The following is a 26,627-nucleotide window of genomic DNA, read 5'->3' on the forward strand; positions in this document are numbered from 1 at the left end:
ACAAATATTTTGGAGTGTGTATGATACTGATGAAAGAAAATAATTTTCCCTCCGGATACAAATGCATATTTATAAAAAAAAAAAAAGGTGCACATGCAAAAATTCAGTGGTGATACCAGTTTTAGACTCTTTTTCACCAGGCTGCCTTATACTACTATTAGTGAGAAAATAATTCTTCAATAATATTTCATTGAAAAAGAGGACACAGAAGACTGATATTCTGTATTCTTTCCCCCCAACAAACAAACTCTATGAAGTTGGAAGTGCTTAAACTGAAAGCAGCTACCTCTTTATGATAATGATTCTGGTCCCAAAGTAATTTTCTCAATGCTATAATTTCTATCACAAATGATTTTTATTAATATTGCTGGCCCATCAGATACTACAAAAGTCCATAAGTTCACATTAGGGTCTTGTTACAATAACACCTCATTTATTGGAACACTATCGGGCAAGGAGGTATTCAATAAAATTGGGATTTCAAAAAACAAAACTCTTAAACATGAATATTTGTCTCATCATCTATCTGGAGACAAATCTTTCTGAAATGTTTTTAAAATTTTGTTGCTTCCTTAGACATAAGATAGTAAAAAAAAGAAAAGTTATACTTTTTCTGATAATTCTAGGTCATCATTACAGAGAAACATTAGTCATGCCTTGAAGAAAATGTTGAGCACTTTTTAAATGTCCCAAATGCCTGTGTGCTTGGAATCCTTATGCCTACTTTTATAGTCTGTCTTCCTCCTCACTGGCAAGTGTTTATTAGCTGTGACTTCAAGAGTACAACTGCCTCTGTTACCTGCCCTACAAACACACTGATTAAATTCTCTGTTTTACAAAACCAGATTCAGTCAAAGAAAACATAGCAGACAACTGCTCTGTGTAAGGTGTTAACTCAAACATGCTAGATTTGTGTCTTGAAATACAAATGACGTGGGCTCTGGAATGCTCTTAGGGAGCGCTTGGGGGCTTCTCTACGAGGACAGTTCAAAAGCTTTAGGATCTGGCTTTCATGAGATCTCAAGTGTCTGTTTAGAAGCTGAGGTCTGGAAGTAGTGCCCCATCTCTTTATGGGACATGACTCTTCTCTCAGAATGCTAGTTAGCATTTAAGATGCAACTGGGAGGAAACAGTCCATGAAAAGACCGTGAAGGTCTTAGAGCTCCAATGGCATGGGTGGTGGGAAAGGGACAGATCTCACAGTTGGCTATGAGCCAAGAATGATATCCAAAATATTAAACAACACTTCTAGCATGGGCACAAGCCAAGCAGGACTGATGCTACTCTGCTAGGAATTGCCTTTCCCCACCCCCCCGAATCACGGGGGTGACCAGGAAGTGAGCAGTGGAAAGCGTGCTCTGGTCAGTGCCTATTTACCAACCAATAAGGAATTATTCCAATAAATATTTCAGTAAGATATGCCCAAACGGATGTATACTGCTGGACCATCACACTGATACTTTGTGCTAGGTGCTTGCTAACACATGCCACATGCTCAGATCCCTTGACATTACATGCACAGTGTAAAGGGATGTACAAAAGCTTGTTGGAACTTAAGTTGTTGAGCGAGAGGGAGGCTTAGATTTCCCAGGAAGCCAACTAAGAGAAAGCATAGTTTGGATTCCTAGGGAGAGACAGAGCCCTCCTTAAATCTAAAATATGACTAAAAGGCATGCCAATGATTAGGAAATACAAGGGAACTGGTTATTGCTGCTTCTGTTTATTTATCTTAGTACAAGCTTTGGAGAGTTAGTCACTTGAACACATGATGATTTCTAGAGATAATTACAGTAGGTTATAAAGACTACTTGTTGGCAAATTTCTAAGCCCAACTTAACTGCTTACATATTTTATTTAAGGGAACTTCAGATTAAAAATTGATAACGACCATACATGTGAAAGCTATAATTAACCCATTTACATATTGCTACTGAGGAAGCTTTCTTGGTGGGCACAATATTAATATGTTTCCATTTAATGACAAAGATAAAATTGTAATCTAAGTATAATGATGAGGACATTGCAACAACTTGGTCCATAAAGGCTGAAAGAACAAAGTGGATTTCCCCTGGACCCTGGATGAGCTGCACTTAGTATAGCATCTAGTCCCACCAATCTTCTGTTTTCTGTGCCAAACTGGCTCCCTCACTCCTTCCTGTCATTGTCAGCATTTTTTCATGTGCTTAATCCCGAAAATGACTATATCATCATTGTACTAGAAATAATAAATGTGACATAATACAGAAAGATGAAAGGCTAACAATAATGTGAACTAAGGAAAAACAGTAATCTCGATGTTAGTTTATTATTATTCTAAATGACTCTGTATTTGTCAATTGTTTTGGCCAAGTAGAATTCCAAAACACTGCCAAAAACCTTCATCAGCAGTAGGAGACTGAAAGTCACCACTAAATTCTGGCCCCTAGACAGCATATTGGCCAATGATGCTAGTGGCTGACTAAAAAAATGCCCATGTAAATCACAAGCCTGGCAAACAGAATGGCATCAATGCAGTCAAGAAATGTTAAATCCAACTCTGTTGTATGCTTTATTTCTTGGGGATTTTAAACTACACATCACACATTCTAACAGCATTGATCCCTTAGCACGAGATAGTGCGTGAGCTACGGAAATTTTATCAAGATAACTGATAGGAGATAGTCACGTAATTTATTGTAAAACGCTGTGGCCTTGTAAAAGGAGCAGAAAGGAATGTCAAAGTTGACCTCTCATTTCCAAGCAGAGATAATAGAGAACCTACTTGGCTTTGGTGTGGAAAGACTCAAAGGACTATAGACTCTGTGTAAGAGAAAAGTTCACATCAATTTCCAATGATTTGAATTTCATTTAAAGGTGAGTGTGTATGATTTATGAAAAACAGAGTAATAAAGCATGAAATTTCAGATGAATTAAAAATATAATAACAGGAAATATGCACACTGTGTTTACTACGTGCCTGGCACTAACCTTAGCATTTTCATGTACATTACTTTATTTACTGCTCATAACAATCCTATGAAGTAGATACCAGCATTTTCCCCATTTTATCGATGAGGAAACTGAGATACTGAAAGACTAAGTAATTTGGTCCAAGGTCATACAGTGGATGAGTGGAAGAGCCGGGTCAAATTCAGGCATGCTCTAGAATGCTTGCTGTCAATCACTACTCTGTACTGCCTCCCATGGGCACAAAAGTGAACAAATATAACCTAAAATTTAAAGGCTTATTCCTAGGTATATATTTTGGCACAGAATGAATCCCAGTACTTTTAAGTTCTATTAAGATATAATATGATTTCTGGAGGTGCCAAGCAATACTAACAACAGCTCTACTTAAGTTTTATTTACAAATGAAATATGTAATTGCATTGCATTCATAGATTTAATGTCAAAATACATGGCATTTGGTAGATTAGAAAAATGCAGTTTAACTTCTTCTTGGTAAAAAGCGAGTGCCTTCTTATTGGATGTGCTCCAGTGTAGGGGGGAATGCCTCAGATGGGATATGCATATCAGATGAGTGGATGTGCTCCAGTGTAGGGGGGAATGCCTCAGATGGGATATGCATATCAGATGAGTGGATGTGCTCCAGTGTAGGGGGGAATGCCTCAGATGGGATATGCATATCAGATGAGTGGATGTGCTCCAGTGTAGGGGGGAATGCCTCAGATGGGATATGCGTATCAGATGAGTGGATGTGCTCCAGTGTAGGGGGGAATGCCTCAGATGGGATATGCATATCAGATGAGTGGATGTGCTCCAGTGTAGGGGGGAATGCCTCAGATGGGATATGCGTATCAGATGAGTGGATGTGCTCCAGTGTACGGGGGAATGCCTCAGATGGGATATGCGTATCAGATGAGTGGATGTGCTCCAGTGTAGGGGGGAATGCCTCAGATGGGATATGCATATCAGATGAGTGGATGTGCTCCAGTGTAGGGGGGAATGCCTCAGATGGGATATGCGTATCAGATGAGTGGATGTGCTCCAGTGTACGGGGGAATGCCTCAGATGGGATATGCATATCAGATGAGTGGATGTGCTCCAGTGTAGGGGGGAATGCCTCAGATGGGATATGCATATCAGATGAGTGGATGTGCTCCAGTGTAGGGGGGAATGCCTCAGATGGGATATGCATATCAGATGAGTGGATGTGCTCCAGTGTGGGGGAGAATGCCTCAGATGGGATATGCATATCAGATGAGTGGATGAATGAGATCCAGACACAGAACCATACTCAGGGTTTCAGCATCCCCATCAAACACGTCTGGCCATCTCCATCTCAACACCTGTCACACTATAGTGGAACCCTTGCTTATCTGTCTGCTCGACTGTCAGCTCCTCAAGGGCATGTGTTATTCATCTTCAGTGTCTGCTCAATACCTCATATATACTAAGTTCCTAACAAATACTTGCTAAACCAATGTAAGTAGTGAACATCTGCTATATGGAAGACATTGTGCTGGTGGGAAAACAATGATTTGGTCCACATGCACGGTAGCAAGGCAAAGTGCCCAGTATATGGCGGGACCAGTAAAGGAGGCACCCCAAAGAACAGAAATGGTCAGCGTGAGTCTTTATGTAAGAAATCAACTTTCCCCATAAAGGTTACAGAATAAGTGGGAATCCCAACATGTCCCAATCCATTGCTTTTCTTTAAAAGTAGATCAACAACTCCCTTCCACTTCTAACAATTCATAGTTCTCTAACTTAGAGGTGTATTGCAAAGTCTGCAGCATCTGGTCATTCCAGATGTTTACTTCCTTCAAGCAGCACTGTCTTTATCCAGTGCTCAGTCCTAGATCACTAATACATAATGAAAGAGACAAGCAGCAAACTCAGGTTCCCAATGAAGCCTTTTTTATGTTTCCATAATATAGCTACAGGGGTTATAAACATAGACTATGGAGTTAGAGAGTTAAGTTCAAGTTTGGGCGCTGCTGTTTACTAGCAGAATGTCTTTGGGCATGCTACCTAATCTCTCTGAGCCTGAGGTTCCCCATCTGTAAAAAGGAGATAAATAATAACACCGACCTCACAGGGTTGCAATGAGGATGAGATGAGATAATATGTGTAAAGTGCTTATCACAGTGCCTGGCACAAAGTCAGTAGCTGTTTCCATTAGAAAAGAGTACAAAATTACATCACCTCTTCCTATCACTTCTTAATATGGTCTTAATATTCGTTTTATTTTCCTTTTTTCTCCCTAGTAAATTGTTCTAGAGTTAAGCCTTCTCTGCAACTAAAAACTGGTTATCAATTAATGTTATGTGTAAAGAAAAAGGTATGATTGTTTTATTTTAGGTCAGATATTACATGGGAAGATATACTTGAAAAAGATCCAAAGATACTACATATCTATAATACAACCGCAATCTACTACAGAACTCAGGTTTAAATAGAAGTTAAAACTGTTCCTGTGTGTGTTTGTGTGAATATGTGTTGTGGGGGGAGGCATTTAGTATGTAGGATACCCTATTATAAACTCCTAATAAACACGTAACCTGTAAATATGCTTTTTAAACAAAAAGAAGATACACTGTCTAAGATATTTTATTGTTGAGGCAATTTTCCAAGGTTGTACATATAGTGATTTCCTGGTCAAAGGCTGCTTTGGAGGGGTGCCAGGGTTGATATGCTGTAGAAAATCAACTGCAAAAATCACACATAGCTGGTGTACCTAATTTTTCTCCATGCATTTTTTTCAGATTCGCTTTTTTCATATGAATTTGTGTGGCTTGTTGACTGGAGTCAAGATAAATTGCCCCCTTTCCCCTTTTTCTATCTACTGCTCTGCACATATAAGACTACAGTTTTCAATCTGAATATTGGAAGAATCAAATTCCTTCCAAGAAAAGAGGCTACAGACCTTTGGATGTCAATACGGATATTTAGGAACATTAATGTTGTTCCAGGAACTGAGGCTAAAGGGCCAAACGCAAGCTTACCTTTTGAGATAAGAGGGAGCTCCGATGATGAACAGACACAAGAGAAATCGAATAGAATTGGAATCTGAAGAAATGAGTAACTACCTCTCAAAGTCGGCAAGTCCTTTCAATTAAAAAAAAAAAAAAAAAGACAGCAAGTCCGACAAAACCAGACTTCCTTTGCTTTGAAAAAGACAAGGTACTTGGCATCCTAAAGTAAATTAAATGTTTCTCTCAACTTAATGCAGCTGGGCAGAAGTGGGCAGAAAAGCAAAGGCTTTTACTGAAAAGCCATTTTAAGAGAGGTCTGTTTGGAAATACTCTCTCATCACTCACTTTTGTCTTCGTTGCTGGAATTTTTCCACTTGAAGCTCGACAAACAAGTCGTTAATCATACACGCAAACACAGACACGCACAAAGATAAAGCAGTAAAGACTTTGAGAAAAAACACATTTTCTATATGTATTTTAATTTTAATTATTTAAATCATTAATTATTAAACATTCAAATGAGTGTTAATAATTTTGATTAGTTAATTTCAATGTGTAAAGCTTGTTGTTAAAAAACATAATTTCACTGAGCACTGGGGTTGTTATTATTGATACTATACAAACCCCAAAAGAATCCATTTGCAAATTCAATGTCTTTACTGAATCCAATAAATAATTGTAATAATTATCAACCAGAGAGCAGACCCTGGCAGAGGAGCTGGGATGCCTGAGAGGTATAGTTAATTGGTAACACGGAACACAGCCTTTGAAGAGATATCAGATTAAATTAGTTCGTTAAGAGATGCATAGAGTTCACAACTTGATTACCAAGCTGTCTGATTCTCTCAAAACAATAGCCTTAATTGAAACCAACCATATAAACTTGCCTTCGTTTGCAATTCTTCCAATTATCAAGCAAAGAGTTGAAAATTGTTGATCACAGATTTAATCAGCCCATTCAGGCTATTATTTCAAGTTTGGATCTGCTGCCTATTTTTACCTGAACAAAGTAAAATATACTCTCAGTAACTTAAATGTGAAACCATTTGGTGTGCTTCTCTATTTAGGATAGTACAGAAATCTATTTTTTCCAGTACAAAATGGTAAGGAAGAAGTTGAAACTACAAATCATAAACAAGAAATTAAAGGCAAATTCTTCATAGTCATTTTAGAATTACACTTAACATTTCCCCTGCAGTAGGGGGAATCTTTTAATCTAAGTTACTGCTGATTTTGTGCAGTGTGTTCTCTTGGCAGGAAGATGTTATTAAACCATTTTGATTCCTGTTGATGGAGTAGTCTTAAATTCTTATCAACAAGTCATGTTTGCACAGTAATTTGAAATGTAGCACAAAAAACCAAAAGCTGAAAAAAATTATATACATATACACACCCACTCATATTATGTATGTATATATGTATACATATGTGTGTGTGTATATATATGTATGTGTGCGTGTGTGTGTGTATATATATAGTTTGGGGCGGAAGAGGGAATGTAGCTTTAGTACAATTTAATCCTCAGAATATGGTATTCATTTTAACCATCAATTCCCAGGCATTCCACCTAAGAAACCCTTTTTTTCTTCCTGGAATATATGGCAAAAATAAACACAGTTTAGGAAATCCTGATTTAGATAATTAGTACCTTTATAATAACTTCAAAGATTTAAGTTTTTCAACATGTCACAAAATTTGCATCATCTTCTCTATAGAGTAAAAAGCATTTTCAGAACCTCAAAGCAGCAACCATTTCTTTTTGACTAGAATCAAACATCACCCTAGACATTATATACAAGGCTTACATTAGAGATATCTGTACCAATAATCATCAGCTTCTAATAAAGGAAGAACAAAATATGTTCAAGAAGAAAGAACTGGGATAGTGATTAAAATGAGGGGAATTGAATCTGGACCCAAGGTTTATTTTTTAAATTACATGTTAAAATATAAAATCCACAAAAAACTGAAGTTGCCAGATGTGACCCAGGGAAGCTGCTGCACATGTTAAAATTTCTAACTTGATGAAGGACTGACACTGAATCTTAGTCTAAAGGGAAATCATAGAGTAAAAGTCCATCCTTGGCAGTTATATTGGAATCCTTATTATTTTTTATAGCTTTTCTCACCTTCTCTTTTGTTTTCATTGAGCCTGACCTATAGAAAGATGCCAGTCACATTTTCACTAATTCAGTAGCACTGACTTGTCGCTAAAGCCATTTAAAAACAATCCTATCTATTATTTTGGGTGAATTCCACTGTCTTTTTTTTTTTTTTTTTGTCCAAACCTATCCCAGTTCTTTAATGACAAGCTTAATCCTTTACCTTAAGGGCAAAAAGAATAAACACCAGAGCTCTTCACAGATTACTTAATCAGACTGCACAAATAATACTGTGCATATTAACCAAGACGCTGGGCAAGTAATATAGGCACTCGATGCATATTTGCTGATTTACAGACATTTCTACACTTGATGAGTAAAGATAGGATGAAAGCTCTGCTTCACCTCTGCATCCCTGTCAGCACATCTAAGTCACTCCTACCCTAAAAACAGCAACAAAACTCTTCCTTCCCTTGATCCTACTTCCTTGTTAAGTTCCAACATTTCTCATCCTTAATCATCAACTATCTCAAAAAAGCAATCACCACGACTTTCATTTCCCAACTTTTCATTTACTCCTCAACCCTCCGTAAACTGGTTTCTGGTCTCTAAAAAGTCACCAACGACCTTTTAAATACCAAAACCAGTGGCCTCAACTTACATAATTCCTTTGATATTTGTTGATTTCCCGCCCCCCCACCCCTAGAAACTTTCTTTCTCCTTTGCTTCTGTGGCACAGAGAGATTCCTCCCCTGATGCTCTCCTTGGGGTGCCCTGGCCACTCCTAGGGGTGAAAGACTGACTCGCAAGGTTTTGCTCTGTTATTTTCTCTGCATTTTAGACAAGTTTAATCCAACTTTGTTCTAGGTTTTGCTACATAGCTGTTTCAGCGGCACTTTCACTCAACATCGTTTCACACTCCTGACGCCTTACTCTTCATCCTGCTATCTCCCACCCAACTGCAGCACCATCCACCAGATAGCTAAACCAGTCATTTGTTCTATCAAGATGATTAAGAGATTAATGTTGGCTTGACTGAAAAGGAAATAAATGTCTTCACTGATAGAAGCGGCAGGCCATGGGTCATGAGATGGTCCCCAAATAATGAAGAGAATATGACTAGACAAAGAAGAAATGATTTTGTGTTTGTGGGGTTGTATTAAAAAGTGAGCAAAGAGCTGAAGGTGCAATTTTTAGCCTGGTATCTACTGATGCCAAAGAGAGTACTTGCCTGGCTAGAACCAAATGCATTTCATAGCTAGAGGAAATGTTGTCATAACAATAATGAAAGCACCTAGCAGAGTATCTGGCTACAGTAATTATTCAATAAATGTCAGTTGACTCTAAACATCTATTATAGGACGTTCTTATTGGGCGTGAAAATGGGGGTTCAAATTTTATTCCTATATATAAACTCCTGCCTACAGATATTAAGATTGGAGGTGAAGGTGGTAATAAGCACTGCCACCCAAGAACTCCAAGAGCCAATGCCACCCTGTCCGGGCCTGCCAGCATAAGACGGTGTCAAGGGAAGTCTCAGGCCTCTGACATCTCACGTGGTTAAGTTCTATACCACTGTTCACACCCAGCAAGTCAGAAACGGACCCTTAACGACACAAAAGCAATGGTTGTTGATTCTACTTTCTGACTTCTTATTACCTAAGTTCTGTCCTGCTCTAGGAAGCTAAAAATTTGAAGACTCCGAAGTCTGCATGTGTGCTTCACAACACTCCTTCTACAGGGATTCAAGGAAACCCAGCTTATTTTCACTTAAGAACAAACCAACCAACCAACCTCTCATTTCAAGAAGGGTTTGTTTTGTTTTGTTTGAATTATTACCCAACATGAGGAACAACAGGAACCAGAGCTCCTGTCCTGGAGCTGAGATGACCAGGCTTTTGTTTTTCTTATGTCCAATCGTTGCAGGCTTCCTGAAAGCACTAATGGTGGTGATTCTTGGAACCAAGAGGTTTTCCTCACTTATCAGTTAGGAAAAACTCTGCCAATAGCAATACCAACATCTTAATTTTCTTTTGGCCAATAGGGTCCCACGAAAATGAGGAATATGATAAAAGGAATTATCCAAGCAAAAGACTAGCAAATCTAGCATCTCTTTCTTTCTTTCCACCTTCCTTCTTCATTCTAGAAGACAGCTGGCCCTCACAGTCTCATTGCCTTCTGAGGGAAATTTTCATTCACAATAAACAAAATAAACTCACCTGCCGAAGGTCTTTTGTTCCATGTATACCTTGAAGTTTTAAATGAAATTTGACAGATGTGTTACACAAGGGATCATAATATTTCACAGACTGAGAAAAGCTAGGATGATGTGTGAAATGAATGACAGCTTGGGGTTTAGTTGGATTTAGCATACCTTCTTCCATAGCTTTTTCTTATCACTATTAATTTGCCAAGTATTCACAAAAAGACCCACAGGGCTAAAGTGAAAAAAGTAGCTAAGTGTTCATCAACAGATGAAAGGATAAAGAGGATGTGATATGTATACACGCACACACACACACACAGACACACACACACACACACACACACACAAAATGGAATACTACTCAGCCACAAAAAAGAATGACATAATGCCATCTGCAGCAACATGGACGGACCTAGAGATTATCATACTGAGTGAGGTAAGTCAGACAGATAAACACAAATACCATATGATATCACTTATATGTGGAATCTAAAAGAATGATACAAATGACCTTATTTACAAAACAGAAACAGACTCACAGACTTCAAAAACAAACTTATGGTTACCAAAGGGGAGGGATAAATTACGAGTTTCGGATTAACATATACACACTACTATATATAAAATAGATAATCAACAAGGACCTACTGTATAGCATGGGAACTGTATTCATTATTTTGTAATAACCTACAGGGGAAGGGAATCTGAAAATATATATATATATATACACATATATCTCACTTTGCTGTACACCCAAAACTAATACAACATTGTAAATCAACTATACTTCAATAAAATTTAAAAATAAAAATAAATACATATATTGGAATACAACTCAGCCATAAGAAAGAATGATATTTTGCCATTTGCAACAACATGAATGGACTTGGAGGGCATTATGCTAAGGGAAATAAGTCAGTCAGAGAAAGACAAATACTGTATAATATCACTTATGTGTGGAATCTAAAAAGTACAACAAACTAGTGAATATAACAAAAAAGAGGCAGACTCACAGATACAGAGAACAAACTAGTGGCTACCAGTGGGGAGGTGAGGGGCAATATAAGGGTGAGGGAGTGGGAGGTATTGGGTATAAGAAAGGCTCAAGGATGTACTGTACAACACAAGGAATATAGCCAATATTTTGTAATAACTGTAAATGGAGCGTAACCTTTAAAATTGTATAAAAAATTTAAAAATTTTAAAAAGTAGCTGACACCCCAAACCAATGACTAATTTTGTTTGCCCAAAACATACAAACAACCACATGCTTGTTGCAACTGAAAATCCTGAATAACTCACACTTAAACTGCCCACATCTTATTCTACCTACTCTACGCTACTAAAATGTTGTTTATGGTGAAACAGATGCTATAGGCAGAGTTATCCTGTGGCCTAAAAACATACATATTAGTGCTCTCTAAACAGCTTTAACAAACAGAATAAGAAATAGTTAAAACCTGTCGCTCCAAAGATCGGGAAATGTATGCAGATTAATCCATCATTTTTTAGTTTTTATCATCATGAATAGAGTAATGCATGGAACGTTTTTGTCAGTGATGGTATAACACTTTATTATGGTGCTTAATTCGTTTTACATCCCATTTAATAAATTGATTGCTAATTACACAACCATTAGATGTGTAAGCCTTTCTCTATTCTTAACAAGTTTTAAATATGGTATATCCGAAGAGGGAGATAAGAACTCATTTACAATTGACAGAATTTAGTTACCAACTGATTACAGCTGAGATTGTATTTTATTTCCAGAGCAGTAACTTAAGTTTAACATTTAAATGTCTGCGATGAAAAGCCTAATTTCATTTCAAATTCTCCGTGTGGAGAAAGCAGCAGTGCATTAAGGCTCTGAAAGATGTCCACAGTGAAAGACCTTTGGGAATGAAGTCAGCATGTTCAGCCATAAAAGAGATTTCATGGCACTGGCAGAGAACTGGAGATGGGGGTGGGTGGGTAAGGACAAGATCCTTATGATCATATGTACTGGAGAGATGCAACAGTACCCCAGAAGGCAATATTTTCCTCCCCCTCACAATGATCTAATTCAAAGGAATATGCACAAATTGTCCAGATTTCTAAGGTGGTCTCCAGTCTCTTAATGGATTATACTCAGTACCTCATATGAGTAAATCTTTTTTTTTCCTACTGCTGGGCTTAATTCTCATCAGTACAAAAAAGTAATTAGAAAGGCTATGTGACTACCATTGTCTTTATTTGTGTAGTCATTCCCATCAATATCCTAGGTATATTTAACAGACTCTTGGCTTATGCCTCCCATCCACAGTTTTAAAATTCATTTTAATGTGTGCCTTTGTTCATTGCAGAAGAAAATAGCCACCCACAGGTTTTCTTCCAACACATGGTAAATGTGTACATTTATATTTATTTAAAAATCAGCTTTCTTCTCTCTTGATATGACCATTTTAGATTTGTAAAAACCAAAACCAATTTTTGAACTCATTAAACTCATCTTATATTAATGTGGGCTTTTTTTCTACATTTAAATTTTTTCACCATTCTTTTGCTGCTACAAGCGCCTCACATCCAGCCATCCCAAGATTTTTAGCTATTGTTGTTGTTTTTCTAAGATGTCCTTTTTTGTCTTCTGTTCCTAGCTAGCATTATTTTCTGTGTCTCATGGTCTATCAATATCACTTGGTAAATACATAATACTTACATAAAGTGTATACCCTCAGGACTACAACATATCATAGACGTTAAATCTTACAGCATTCCTACAGCAATATGTCTCACTTCTCAGTTTGAAAAACAGACACACAACTGTGAAGGTACTTAACTAACATCATTCAGTATGTCAGCACCCAAGCCCCCAGTATCCCTTGACCACTTTCCCTTCAAAAAAAAGAGGAAAAAACATTTCTGACCTGGTTTGAAATAACATCTACTAAAACATTGACTTTTAAACCGTTTCAACAGCAACAAATAGTAAGAAATACATTTTACATCCTAACTAAGTACGTATGTGCATAGATCTGAAATAAGACTCACAAAAAATATCTAAGCTTACTACATGATATATTCCGATGTTTTCTTGCTATATATTTTATTCAATTTTGTTTAAAAGTAATGTTAGTCATAACCTACTAAACAGACTTCATTATGCACTAATGACTTATTGCCCACCACTTGAAGACTACACTGATAGAACAGACTTTTCACACGCCACAAGGGAATGGTATTGGCTTCACTTATAGTAGGGTAAATCTTCATTAACTTTGAGGCCACTAGTACAGACTGTGGTAACTGAATCCGAACCAGCTTGAAATATATTTTGGGATAACCTACAAAGAAAGGGTTTGCTAAACAAAACATGATGTCAAGAAGATGGAAGGGGTACTTAAACTCCTAGAACAAGATACTTCTAAGGTTTCTGGATCATTATTTAAATGCAGCTGTGTTGCTAATTACAAATGTGTGTTAATTCAGGTAATAGGACATCTACTCAGAAGAACCTTATTTGTTCTTAATCCAAAACATTTTGTAAATCAGAATATTGTCTTTAATCTGAGCTCGCAGAATTTTAGTGTATCTTAACATTCAAATGCAAGAATGCTCAAAATAATAAAATCATGTTTTCAAACTTTTTTTTAGTTCATCCAAGTCATTTCTTTGTTTATAAATGTGCTCGAGGCCTCATCTAATAATAACAACAGTAACTGGTATACAGTTCATTTGTCGTGTTTTAAACTTTGGAAAACTTTTATTTTTTGAACTGGTTATGACCAGCAATCTTTGGATTACTGACTATTTAAAAAGCATGTAATGACATTTTCCAGACCCAAAAATGAAACTTAATATTTGGTTTGTGCCGCCTGTGACAGATTTCTCAATCCCATGAAGAAACCCAGGTGTCTGGCCTATTATGATGGCCCGTATTTTAGAGGTCCAGTCTACCCCTGCCATTCCCCCACCAAATTTGGTAGATATGAAAGAAAATTTCAAGGTAAAGGACCAAGCCAAGTTCTGAAGTCGGGGTGTCCCACAACCTCCCTTACGTGGAGGTATCTATTAAGGAACTTAGAACGGATGTTTATCCTTTATAAACATTTAACATTTTAGCAAATTGAAGGCTTAGGAAGCTAAGGGAGCAAAGGACAGGCCAGGAAGTCAGTAATTCCTGGATGTGAACCTAATCTCGGTCCTATTCTGTTTTTGCTCTAAATCAATGCCAAATTCTTCACACCTCAGCTGCTTTATAGCAGGCAAGAATTATGCTGCGGACAAAACTGTTTCCTGGGAATGTCTTAGGTTAAATGGTTAATATTACAGCCCTCAAAGGTGCTTCCACAAGAGGCAAAGCATTCTTCATACATATTATTTACCTTTTCTTTATATTAGGGAATTGAAACGGAATATCGGTGTCCTGCTAAACTGACCTTGAAAAGAGATCATTCTTTCCATCCCTAAATTCTTGCCCACTTTGGCAATGATCAGTTATTCAACCAATTAGGAAATTCAATCATGTGATCTTAAAGGTTTTTAAGGTAGCTGTTAACACCTGTGAGTTGACCATTTTCAGGCAGCTAATACTTGGCAAGTTCAGGGCCCTTATCTTTATTTGTCCCCTCTCCACTGGGTCATCAACCTAAAGGAAATGCCCTCCTCACCCACGTCTTGATTTGGCACCCTGTGGGAAAGTCAGTTGGTCCCTGTCATGAAAAGAAGCTCCGTTCTTCATACCACAAGGCAGCACATCCGTATCTAGTTCTGCCGGCGCTGCTTTGGGCTCTTCAAAAGGCAGACTGCGTTTTCACTTTCTCCTCACCACTTCGTGATAAAAGCGCCCTGGTCCCTTAGTGGCATTTAATGAATGGTCCTCTCTCCCTGGATTTGGACTGTTGGCCTTTCCGACCAGTCATTAACTGGCAGGAAATGCCCTTCTCAGCAATCACTATTGTGTAAATAGAGCTATAAACTTTCAAAGGCCCATGCAACCCCAGACCCTAAAGCTGCACGTGTGTGTATGTGTGTGTGTGTGGTGGGGGGGGGAATCTTGATTGTAAAAGCACTGCCTTCCAAATTAAACTCAAACCACATGATAGTCCATAAAATATACAAAACATGCAGTCCAGTGACAGATTTATTGTGGCCCTACAGAATAAAGCCAAAAAAAATCTCTATACAGAAAACACTGCTACTTTTGACCCAAGTAGCCCCCAAACAGGAAGTTAAAAGCAAATCAGCCAGCTGTGGCCTCACTAAGTTATGAAGGAGACCAGCGCAAACGGCATTTCCTGTCATTGCTTGTCACCATTTCTCAGTACCTCCGTCTGAACTGTTTTCATAGGTGGCTAAAAATATTATGGAAATTTATTTGGGGATAGATGGAAGGGCAATGAGGAGGGCTATTAGACGATCTAAGCTTGCAAGTGAAAAATGTAACTTTTCCAAAAAATTTTCCTTAGCACAGGTCATACAACCAGTCACTTGAACTCCTGCACCTTTAATGAATACAGGAATAACAGACCACATTAGGAAAAGTAAAAGTGCTCAGAATCAGACATTAGATAGCTTAGACGTTTCCTGTTAATTTTGGGTTTATTTTCAGAACCACAATTTGCATGCATCTGATTAGTAAGAGAGAACCGCAGACTACAATATCCCAGAGAAGAGGAACTAGCTTCGTAAATTTGGTTTCTCTCTCCCTCTGACTCTCTGTCTCTTTCTCTCTCTCACCAGCCCACAACATGACTTGTGCAACTTCAAAGTATGTGCATGTATGAGAGCTCTCTAAGGGAATCACATTTTAGATCCTTTATTATTATCACCACACTCTTCACAACATATGGAGGTACTCTCTTCTTTTTCTAGCACTGTGAAATGCCAAGCCCTGTGTCACATTTCTCCAGCCTGTCGACTTCTCAGTCACAAAAGAGCTTTGGAGGGGAAGTTTCAGTTGGAAAGTACAAGCATTTTGCCCTCGTATTATTGCTACAGTATGTCCGAATGAGTCCCCCAGCAAAACCAGGTTTACCTCTCTGAGGAAGAGGATTAATAAATGGTAGCAGGGCAGCTAGTTGGCCAAAGTTCCGCCAAACTCTAATGTCTTTCTCAAAAAATGCCTTCCCTTGGGGAGCCTGTCAATCTGATTCCAGCCCAGACCCTGGCTTCAGAAAGCCGCAGAGCGCTTATTGACATAGCCCCTGTCTGTGGCTCAGGCCACTGCTATAGGCATTCATGAAACAGATCAGATCACACGGCACCTCCTCGACCACGCCCCCCCCATGTTTTTCTGCATTTGAAGCCCTTAGAAATAAAATGTGACCCTATAATCTGTACTATTTTTCACTTCATACTTCTGGGTGAGCTAATAAGGTTTTTCTTCGTGCTATCCAATTACTTAGGAAAAATGCTGACATCAACGACTTGGGAGTTTAAATTTTTCTCAAAATCACTTCTGAAAAGAATCCACTCCTCTTCTTTGGGATCCTCATCTATCACAGATAGCAAGAATTTGGGGAAACATCAACGTGTTCTTTAACAAAATAGCACCCACAATCGGGCCATTTATTGAATGCCTGCTTTTCAGAGGACAAACGCAAACTCCAGTTGGGTGCTGAGGTGAAATGTGATCTCCGCCACTGGTTGAGCGTGTTTCTATACGTTTTAAATAGAACTCAGAAAAACCACTATATAGTACATGAATCCAATCATAATAAAGCAGCCACCTTAACATTAGGTGACAATCTCATTTTCTCAGTTTGTAAAGCAAAAAACTGAGGAATTATACTATGGGATATATGCCCAAGCTAATATTGTACATGGTGCTTTTGTTCTGCTTTGTTTTGTTTTCCCGCATGAAGGTTGAAGACTAAAAACAAAAGGTGAAATGCAAGCTCTCTGGTTCTTTCACTCTCATTTTTTGCTAACAGGCCGCCCCCCCCAAAAAAAAACACCCCCTTGTTTGGTTTCTTCATGCTGCTATATAAGGAGAGACTACAAAAGCTGTACCTAAAGACTGATGGTCCTCCGGGCACAAAAGATGATTGTGGTGGATCTGAAATGGCAGCTCTTGTCTCTTCCACTGTGTGGACCTTGCTTTCTGGACACAGTAAAAAGAGGCGCTATTCATACCTGTATCTTGGTAAATAAAAACCTATGCAAATTCACCCTCTAAATGGGCAATCAGTGTTTGACTGAAAATGAGACAGCTCTCAGTGTCCTTTTTGGGTTTTGTCTGACTTCGTCACTTTCTAAACTATACATGACATGAGGCAACTGAGTCACGGTATTTCTGATTTTGTTCCTTTTTTTATCTGGTGAAATGATTTGAAGGACTGTTTCTATATAACTTCTTGTTGCAGACTGATTTCTCCAGGATGTGCTGGAGATATACTAAATGCAACTACAGGTGACAGAAAAAGAGCAACTGGCTTTCAGGCTACTCCTCGAGGTCTCAGCCCAAAGGTTGCCATTGCTTGCTTTTCCCTGGACTTGTGAGAGAGCTGTTATCAACGCCTCCAGCAGGATATTCTGTTTGTTATTGTGTTATTTTGTCAATAAAAAATAGATAATGCTACCTGAAATCACAGGAAGGCTGTTCATAAAATAAAAGAACAAGTTAGAAAGACTATTCTCCCATTTACTTAACCAAGTGTTACTGAGAGCCTACTATGTGCCAGGCACTGGTGATATGAGGTAAGGAGACCCAGGAACTTGCCTAATAAGGAGTTACTCATACATTCAAGGAAACCTGAATAAGCCTTAGAAACCATTTTCAGATTTCCACACCAGTTGCGGGCAATGCCAAGAAGCTCGAGATTCAAAAAATAACTGTTGGGGACAATTTTAAGCTAATTTGAGTGATCCACACTGGAAAACAAGATCCAGCAAACTGTCAGTCTCTAGGATGCCCCCACGGCCTAAGGAGATCACAGAGCCTGCCGGAAGTCTAATACCAGCCTCCTGCAATCCTGTCCAGACTGCCTTTCTCAATTGGAGGCCCTTTACTTCTGGGGCCCTCAAGTTCACCCACTGCGTGGGCATAAAACGAACTCCTGCCTAACGTCAGAAACAAAGCACTCCTTCTACTCATGAGCCAACTTAATGCTGATGGAGGAAGGACTTGAGAGTGGACATAATATTTTAACAAGCGTGCCTAATTGATTCCTAAATCTCTCATCGGTCTCCTTTTTACCCCTTAACACTTTGTTCTCATGGCTATTATAAAGAATTCTGGGGTTACTATGCTTGAGTTTCTTGAAAAGGATCATATACATATAGAGGGAGAAAAAATATATATATATATACGTGTGTGACATACGTATGTGAATATACACAACATACATGTTATATACAATGTACATGTTATATACATTCATATGTATATTCACTTACATATACACACACACACACACACACACGTGCTTAAATCAAGCTTCCTTTCATTTCTGTTTCCTCTTGAGTTGTGATCAATGTATCCTTTCTCTGAAAGTTAACTGACTGGAGTTGAACATACAGAGCCTCGGAGAGCAATCATGTAATACAAGCATTTATTATGAATGCTTTTAAAAAAAGAAACTTTTTTTCTTTCATTCTTAGAGTCAGAGGATTGCTGTAAAAATAGGTATTTTTCCCATAATCTTCCAGGAATAAATCAATGCACGGCTGTATAAATTGTCCTAAAATGAAGACTAATTTGCACATGTGTGCACATGTGTGTGCTTTCATGTGCCCAGACAACTTGGGAGTACCTTTATTTCTCAAATAAAAATAAGGTCCCTCTTCCCAGATTGCATTATTTCTCCATCACTCTTTTAAAAACACTGTCACTCTATTTAAAACCAAGTAGAAGTAAATGATGGTTTTATATTGTCTTTACTAGAATGATCTGGAAAAAAAAACTTTTCTGATCCCTTTTAGGTCACATGGCTATCATTAACACCTGGTAATGTAACTGTAACTTATTTATTCTAATTCTCGAAGTTGCCTCTCCAACATTGTCATTTGGCTGTCTTGAGGCAATATATAACCATTCAGGAAGAGCAGAATGCCACAGACCATCTGGATTCCTTAAGATCTAAAAGCCTACGTTAATACAGATTTAATTGCTTTCTTTTGGATCATAATTTATATTTGTTTGTTTTGGGTTGGTTGGCAATTAAACTACTTGCTCCCAAACAGTTTATTCTCTTAGAGGAAAAAGGCCCACTTCATTTTATCTGAGGCACGGGTTTCTTTCTATTTTTTTGAATCGAGAACGGCGTCACACGTAGGGAGAGGCAGAAAAATCCCCCAAAGAAACAAAACTTCTGATTTCTACTTTCTTGACATCACATACGTTTATAATGGGAGACAAATCCATCTGTTCACCCTACTAGACATTGTTATAAGAAAACTCAACTTTATGGAAGCACCTTAACGAAGTGAAGGGGAGTGGAGCTTGACTGCTCTTTCAGACACCTGATAGTTTTAACATGGCAGTGACCATTATCTAACTTTAATTACAGGATCAAATTACTTGTCAAACACGGACTGTAATTTATTCTTGTCTGCTAGGCCCCAATCCCTGTTTGTAATCCTATCAGACGACGTGATTTATTTCGAAACAGAACAATTCTGCCACCTTCCTGAATTGACTGTGCTGTTAAGCAGGATAAGTGGACATTTTTCGGAAGTTAAATCTTCATCACGTTAGGGTTTCTCACTCTCTTCTTTCCTTCCCTTCCGTCTCGCATATAAAGACAGTTGGGTGGAGAACAAAATTGTCAGCATCTGAACAGCAGCCCACATATGGCCACTGTTCCAGCACGTGCAGTACTGTACAGCCTCCAAAGACAAAACCTTTCTTCCCCAGGCTGCTGGGATTACTTTTTCATATGGTAGAGCTGGCCAGATAATAATACACCTACTGGTCAGAAGGATGAATTACACAAGTGCCTAGCATTGCGGTGAGAAGCAAGAGAACCCATGAGGCAAATAAAATGCAAGCAATTAGGGGAATGCTGTTCTAAATTACTTCAAATTTTGAGGTTCTTGCCAGCTCACAAAAAAACAGAAAATCTTCTGTTTAAATTAAAAGCTGCGCACGAAATCTGCTCCTCTGTGAGTTTACCGACCACTCATTTTTCTTTTTAACTCGACATTTATTAAGCACCTAATTTGTGCAAAGCATCGCTTAGGTAAAAGGTAGGTTCAGGAGATTACCAAGGAGAATTCGGATACCAGCTCAGAATCACAGGTTTCATCTCCCTTAAAAAGCAGCTGTTGTGAAATGCCTTGAGTGGACAGTTGAGGGGAAAAAGGGACTTTATAATAGTCCTGGGAATCATTATGAGGGTTTAAAGCAGCGAAGGAAATTAGAGAAATGAAGTAGCTCTTAGAAACAGAGCGAAACATTCAGTCACCACCCCTAACCCAGCACTATATCAATTCTCAAAATATTTTTTTTTTCTGACAAACTCCTTCACTTGTTTTCACACAAGGTCTCCAATCTCATCACTATATGAAGCCACAGAATGTTTAACTGGCAAAATGTCTTCCTAATGTCTCTGACACTAGTTCAGCTTGTCTGTTCTGGGCCCAAGGTTTAGCACCCCCCTGGCACCCCCTTTTTAAGGATGCATTTGGTCCAAAGTCATTCAGCAACAAGGCAGCACATGAGGAAGCAAAGCTTCACGAGCTGGAATCTAAGGATGTAATCACTAAAAATGGGGGAAATTGCTTTTGGTCACCCCTGCTCTCTTGCAAAAATGCAAGTATCTATTTCTCTACCTGCAGGAGGAACTCTCCTTTCAGATGTGAAGCAATGAACTGCCCCAAACACTTCTCCCAACAATAATCTGGAAAACGGATTACATAGTAACTCCACTGCAAACAGTTCAGTTCTTTTTAGGCACACTACAGCACCTAGGCAGCAAAACTGCACCATTTCTAATAAGTGCAAAACAATCTCTTTTCCCCCGCCACTCCCCAGAAGCTTGCTTAATTTAATAACAGGAGAATCTGCCAGCCAAGTAGCTTCTACTGCTTTGGGAGAAGTCGAAAGTGGACAGAGGTAGAATAGTATCAGCTGGGCTATGGGCAGAAGCCCTTTTAGGCTATGTTTAGGGAAGTTTCAATAAATATGAAAGCATCCCCCCAAAGTATTACATATTGAGAAACATTTTTAAAACAACTTTTAAAAGTATTTAAACATTAAGGCTTCCCTGGTGGTGCAGTGGTTAAGAATCCGCCTGCCAATGCAGGAGACACAGGTTCGAGCCCTGGTGCGGGAAGATCCCACATGCCACGGAGCAACTAAGCCCGTGCGCCACAACTACTGAGCCTGTGCTCTAGAGCCCGCGAGCCACAACTACTGAAGCCCGCACGCCTAGAGCCCGAGCTCCGCAACAAGAGAAGCCACTGCAATGAGAAGCCCACGCACCACAATGAAGAGTAGCCCCTGCTCGCTGCAACCAGAGAAAGCCCATGCCCAGCAACAAAGACTCAACTCAGCCAAAAATAAATAAATAAATAAATAAATTTATTTTAAAAACCCATTAAGGACTAGATTTTCATAGGCAAAATGGGAAATGTGAACGTAACTAGAAAAATCTGAGGTCTCTGTTAAGCTTCATTGACAATATGCCTTTCATCAAAGGGAAAAAAAACCTCAGGTCAATTGTATTAAACACCGATGTCTAGTCTTTTGTACAGCTATTTCAACAGTCTACTTTCCAACCATTATATCAGTAACCACCCAAAGACATTAAACCGGGGAGTCAACAGAGCGAAAAATTATCAACCATTTCAAAATTAAATCTTGCAATAGTTTTGTTTTAATTGATGGTTTCCCATGAAACTCAATACATGTGTAGCGTTAGGCTGTGGGGATCCATGCCCAAATTCATAAACACTAGCATTTAAGGAACACCTAAGAAAAAAGAACTTTTGGAAAACACACTACCTTAATTACAGCAACAATAAATTCACCCTCACTGTTGTATCAATCTATACCAATCAATAGTCAGTAGACAGAAAAACACACAGTAGGTCTACTAATGATAAAACTACACAATCGAATCACCTGAATGTTAACTTGGGTTGCTCGTCTTGATTTAGTTTCATTTTCTGACCATAAGAGCTATTTGTGTGAACGCTGAAAATTAAAGTTACCTTTTCAATAGTCTCCTAAAATCTACCTTCAGGCCCTTCAGATGCCGGTAGTAAAAGCAAGCTGCCCAAATGTGTTGATCCAGAGCGGGAAGAGACACGGCTCAGCATGAAAGCTGGGGCACTGCCCACGATATCGCATGGCCACGGGGAAATGAGTGGCTAGAAGCATTTGCTGATAATATGCCATGCAAGTTCCTTTAAATTACAAAATATATTATATATATATATGTTATATATACAATATATATAAAGGAAGAAGTAAAAAGAAAGGAAAAAAAGAAAGAAGGAAGCAGAACAATAAGAAGAAAGATCAAAGCCCTAAAATTGCAAAAAGTTGCAGGATTACTTTTCCTTCTCTTTGCCATTTTGAAAAATAAAGTTTAAAAGGCATTCGATTTCGTCGGCGTCCTAGGAAGGCAGCCACGCTCACCAACCCCAACTCCTCGCCAGCCTTACCTTCGGCTGCTACTGCGAACCCAGAGCCTAAGGGGTCCCGCTCTCAGCGGCAGCGGCGGGGGCAGCGGCAGCGGCAGCGACAGCGGCACATGCCATCTGTTAGCGGCAGAAGCAAAAGCAGCGCTGCGCGAGGTGGCCCCGGTGCCGGGAGAGCCTCTAGCAGGGGTGGATACTCAATGCCGCCATTTTAAAGCGAGGCTCCTGAAATCATTAGATATAAGCAAATTAAAGCCCGCCCCACCTACAGAACTTCAGGGCTGGGACGGGCAAGCCGGCTCCGAGTCGGCCGCGGTGGGGTATAAAATGGCAAGCGAGAGACACGCACACGGGGACTCGCGGACGGAGGCGCCAATCCGTCGGATCCCCTCTTCCCCCCACCCCCCGTGCTTTGGCGAGCCTCCTTTCGGGCCCAGAGGCCAGAAGATTTTCTTTTACTCTACTACGTCGGGGCCCTTCCCCAGGGCCGGCCAGCGGGCCGGGGAACAGCGCGGAACCCGGGCCGGCCCTCCCCGCGCCTCCCTAGCGCTTGGTTTAGTCCACTTGGAGCACACCTAGAGCTCCCCGGCTCCCCAACGGCAGGCGGGCGTGGGGCTCCGGGCCGGGCGAGCGGCTGCCATGGCAACCCCGGTCCAAACCCCGCCCGGCCGCAGCCAAAGGCGTGCCCTCCGCCGGCCGGCCCCCGGCAGCGCCCGCCGACCCAGCGGCCCAGGCCCCTGCGGCGGGCAGGCCCTCGCCGTGCCCCGCGCCCGGCACACGCGCCGCGCGCCGAGGGCATGGCGCCGGCGAGGGGGCTTCGGGCGCCCCAACGGCAACTCCCGCCAAACTCCGCCGGGCAGTGGAGTGGCGCGCGGGCGCTCCCGGGCTGCGAGGCGGCGCGCTGCCGCCCTCGGCCACCCGGCCCCGCCCCGCCCCGCCCCGCCAGGTAGCCTGGCACACCCCGCACCGGCTCCGCCGCCGCCGCCGACGACGACCTCACCTGGCCCGGCGCGCGCCGCTCCCAGCCCCGGACGCGTGGGAATGGGGCTGCGTGCTGCCCCCGCTCCCGCGCCCAGGCCGGGACTCTCTGTCCTCCGCCTCCTTCTCGCTGCTCCCGGAGACCGCCAAAAAGTCGTGCGCCGGATCCCGCTCTGAGTGCGGGCACTTTCTTCCTGTAGGGCGCTGTTCCGTCGCCAAATATATTCTTTGTGTGGTTCGTTCATTCGTGCACGGTTCTCCCGGAGCGAAGCGCGGGCTTTATTCTCAGGGGGTGTGGCGCCTTTTCCCCCCAACCCGCCGGCCCAGCCCCCGCTGCAAAGGCTTTTTGTTATTTCATTGTTAAGGGAAGGGGAGGGGGGACAAATCATAAGGCTCAGGTTTTACAAAAGCGAGAACAAACAGAGCTTGCACACAGCCCCGGAGGGGGCGGGAGAGGGAGGCAGCAAAGTTTCTAGAGCTGCAGGAACAGAAGTGCCAATGAGAAATGCAGTGTGGTTCAAAGCTGTACTTTTATAGTCACTTCGGATACAGGTAAGGTGAAATAGGTAATTCCAAAAATGACCTTAGTCAATAAATATGTCGGCCCACTGAAGGCAAAAAATATATATATATATATACTCACCAATACTCACCAGCTGCCTTCCTGGGTCCTGTCCCTTCTATAAATCCTTTATTTCCCTTTAAGACGCTAACCTCAGAAAGGGAATCTTTGATCTGTGCGAATAGTTCCCCCTCTTTAACGGAGTTTGAAGGGTAGGAGGAACCCTAAGGTAGGGTACCAGATACTTTTGAATGACAAATGGACAAAGCAAATGCAATTATATATTTTGACTTAAAATAATGTACATCTGGATAGCTAAATTACAAGTTTCGATTTAATGCAAGTGTAATAGGAACACCAGCTGTCCCTTAATTGGAGCCCCACAATAATAAACGCATGCTTTTATTTAATCTTAGGAGGACAGTTGTAGCTGAAAACACACACATATGCAGGATCCTCAGTGACAAGCTCATAGCAATTCATGGGCTGCTTTCCTGCAATGAACTGCTTCACCCCAGTACAGAGTTCTACATGCTCTGCAGAAAGTGCAAAAACATCGCAGGAGATATTTAAGCAGCAGTGAGATAGAAGAGTGGAGTGAATTCTCAGGCTCATTACGTTTTAAAATATTCTGCCCGACTGATCCAAATAGAATTCTCCAGCTAATATTAGGCAAGAAATCAATCACTGTTAAATGTGGGATAATAGGGGCAGGATCATAATGGTTGGAAGGAGAACACTGGCACAAACTGCTCTTTAAATAATTGAGAAAAACCCTCTGTGGCATCTGACAAACACTGTGAAAGTTATCAGGACAACGTGCAGGGGCGGTGTCTGATAGGTTTGTAATACTGGGTAGAATCCTAGCATAAGTCAAACAGAAGGCAGGAGTTTCTAGTTATCTGAAAAAAGGGGAAAAAGACACTTTCATTCCTAACCACCTTTCCCCACCTCCCTTCCAACTTGCCAAATGACCTGCCCTACTCTAAAAGTCAAAGTTGACTGACATATAGGAAATGGCTTTTGCAGTCCAGGAACTGCCATAGCTAAAAGTAAGAGGTGTTGGCTACCACAGTAGGCTGGAGAGAAGGGCAAGGCTGAATTATATAACTTTATACCCAATGATCTAACAAATGAGGAACTGTTATCACAGCGAGTCAACAAGGGAGTCTTTATGCTAAACATAACTTGGGTCAACACCGGTTCCCTTACCTCTGCCCACCGTGGCAAACCACATCTCCTGTGGGACACTCTGGCTTTCCCTAATCCCACACAAGCTGGCTTGATTTTATTGTTATTGCATGGCTGAAATAATTGTTTTATCATAAATTTCAGGTCACAAGTAGGTCAGTTTGCTGGTTCTCAACATAGCACAGCTTCAACACTGTCTCTTGCTGGAAATTTCTGACCAGTGAAAGTTGCAAATGAGATTTTATTATTCTCTCTTTTCCACACTGAAGGGGAGAACAACCTTATAAACAAATTTGAGCCTGGTAAATTGTCCTCCTTGAATCCAGGGTGCTGTGACAAATGAAGCCAGGCACATTTCCATGCCACCAGATCATTAGGGAGTGTTTTCAAAGGCAGTAGGAAATTGCTGTCCCCTCCCCTCAGCATTTTAAAAGGGCCCATTTGCTCTCTGGGGTAGACTCACCTTGGAATTAGTTTCCACTTTAGTGGAGTGGGTAGAGCTAGACAACGTTTTCTTTTCTTCTCTTTTCCTTCGGTGTGATTGGGGGCACGACCCAGGAAAAATCAAGTTGTGTACTCACTGATCCACTAGATGAGTTCTTAAAACAATGTATGTGCATTATAGTCTCTGAATAACTTACACTTCTCTCGTTGCATTTTGGGCTAGCCTCAGAACCACTGCTCCTAATGGATCTTCAAAGGTCAGTGCTTCACATTACTTGGATTTAAATTTTCACTCCTGTCCCTCTCCCTGCAGCCAGTCAAATAGAGCAGGTAAGCAAACATTTAAATACGCTTAGGGAATGTACTCTCCGTTATGTCTTAACACACATACAGATGTAAAGCTAAGACTGTGGGTAAGGATGTAGCAGCCTCTCAAGTGGCCTGTTCTTCCAATAAATCTAATTAACTTGGGTGGATGCAGGAAAGAATTCTAAAAGTTATGTAATGGTTTAGTAACAAAAGGATTATTGTAATCCACCACCAAACAAATGTTGCTGTGTTTTTAAAGATGATGAAAAGTAAAACTCTCTCAGATATCAGTGCCCCATGGTTTTGAGGGATTTTTGAACTCTCCACTTATTCTACCAGAATTATGTTTT

At 40.4% G+C, this 26,627-nt stretch overlaps 1 protein-coding gene across 6 annotated transcripts in view; it reads right to left on the reverse strand.

The window, feature by feature from the left end:
• MBNL3 (muscleblind like splicing regulator 3) overlaps positions 1-23,911 on the reverse strand; it is a 113,060-nt gene extending 89,149 nt beyond the window's left edge. For 2 of the 6 annotated variants that reach the window (XR_009006695.1, XM_057538383.1), the window contains exons 1-2: positions 22,818-23,097; positions 22,362-22,556 (exon numbers count right to left, since the gene is read on the reverse strand). The gene's annotated coding sequence lies outside the window, so the exon portion shown is untranslated. The other 4 variants (XM_057538387.1, XM_007174528.2, XM_057538384.1 and 1 more) reach the window with 3 other exon arrangements.
• Between the last annotated feature and the right edge of the window lie 2,716 nt (positions 23,912-26,627).

The sequence above is a fragment of the Balaenoptera acutorostrata genome, chromosome X, assembly GCF_949987535.1.
Source record: "Balaenoptera acutorostrata chromosome X, mBalAcu1.1, whole genome shotgun sequence".
Lineage (NCBI taxonomy): Eukaryota > Metazoa > Chordata > Mammalia > Artiodactyla > Balaenopteridae > Balaenoptera > Balaenoptera acutorostrata.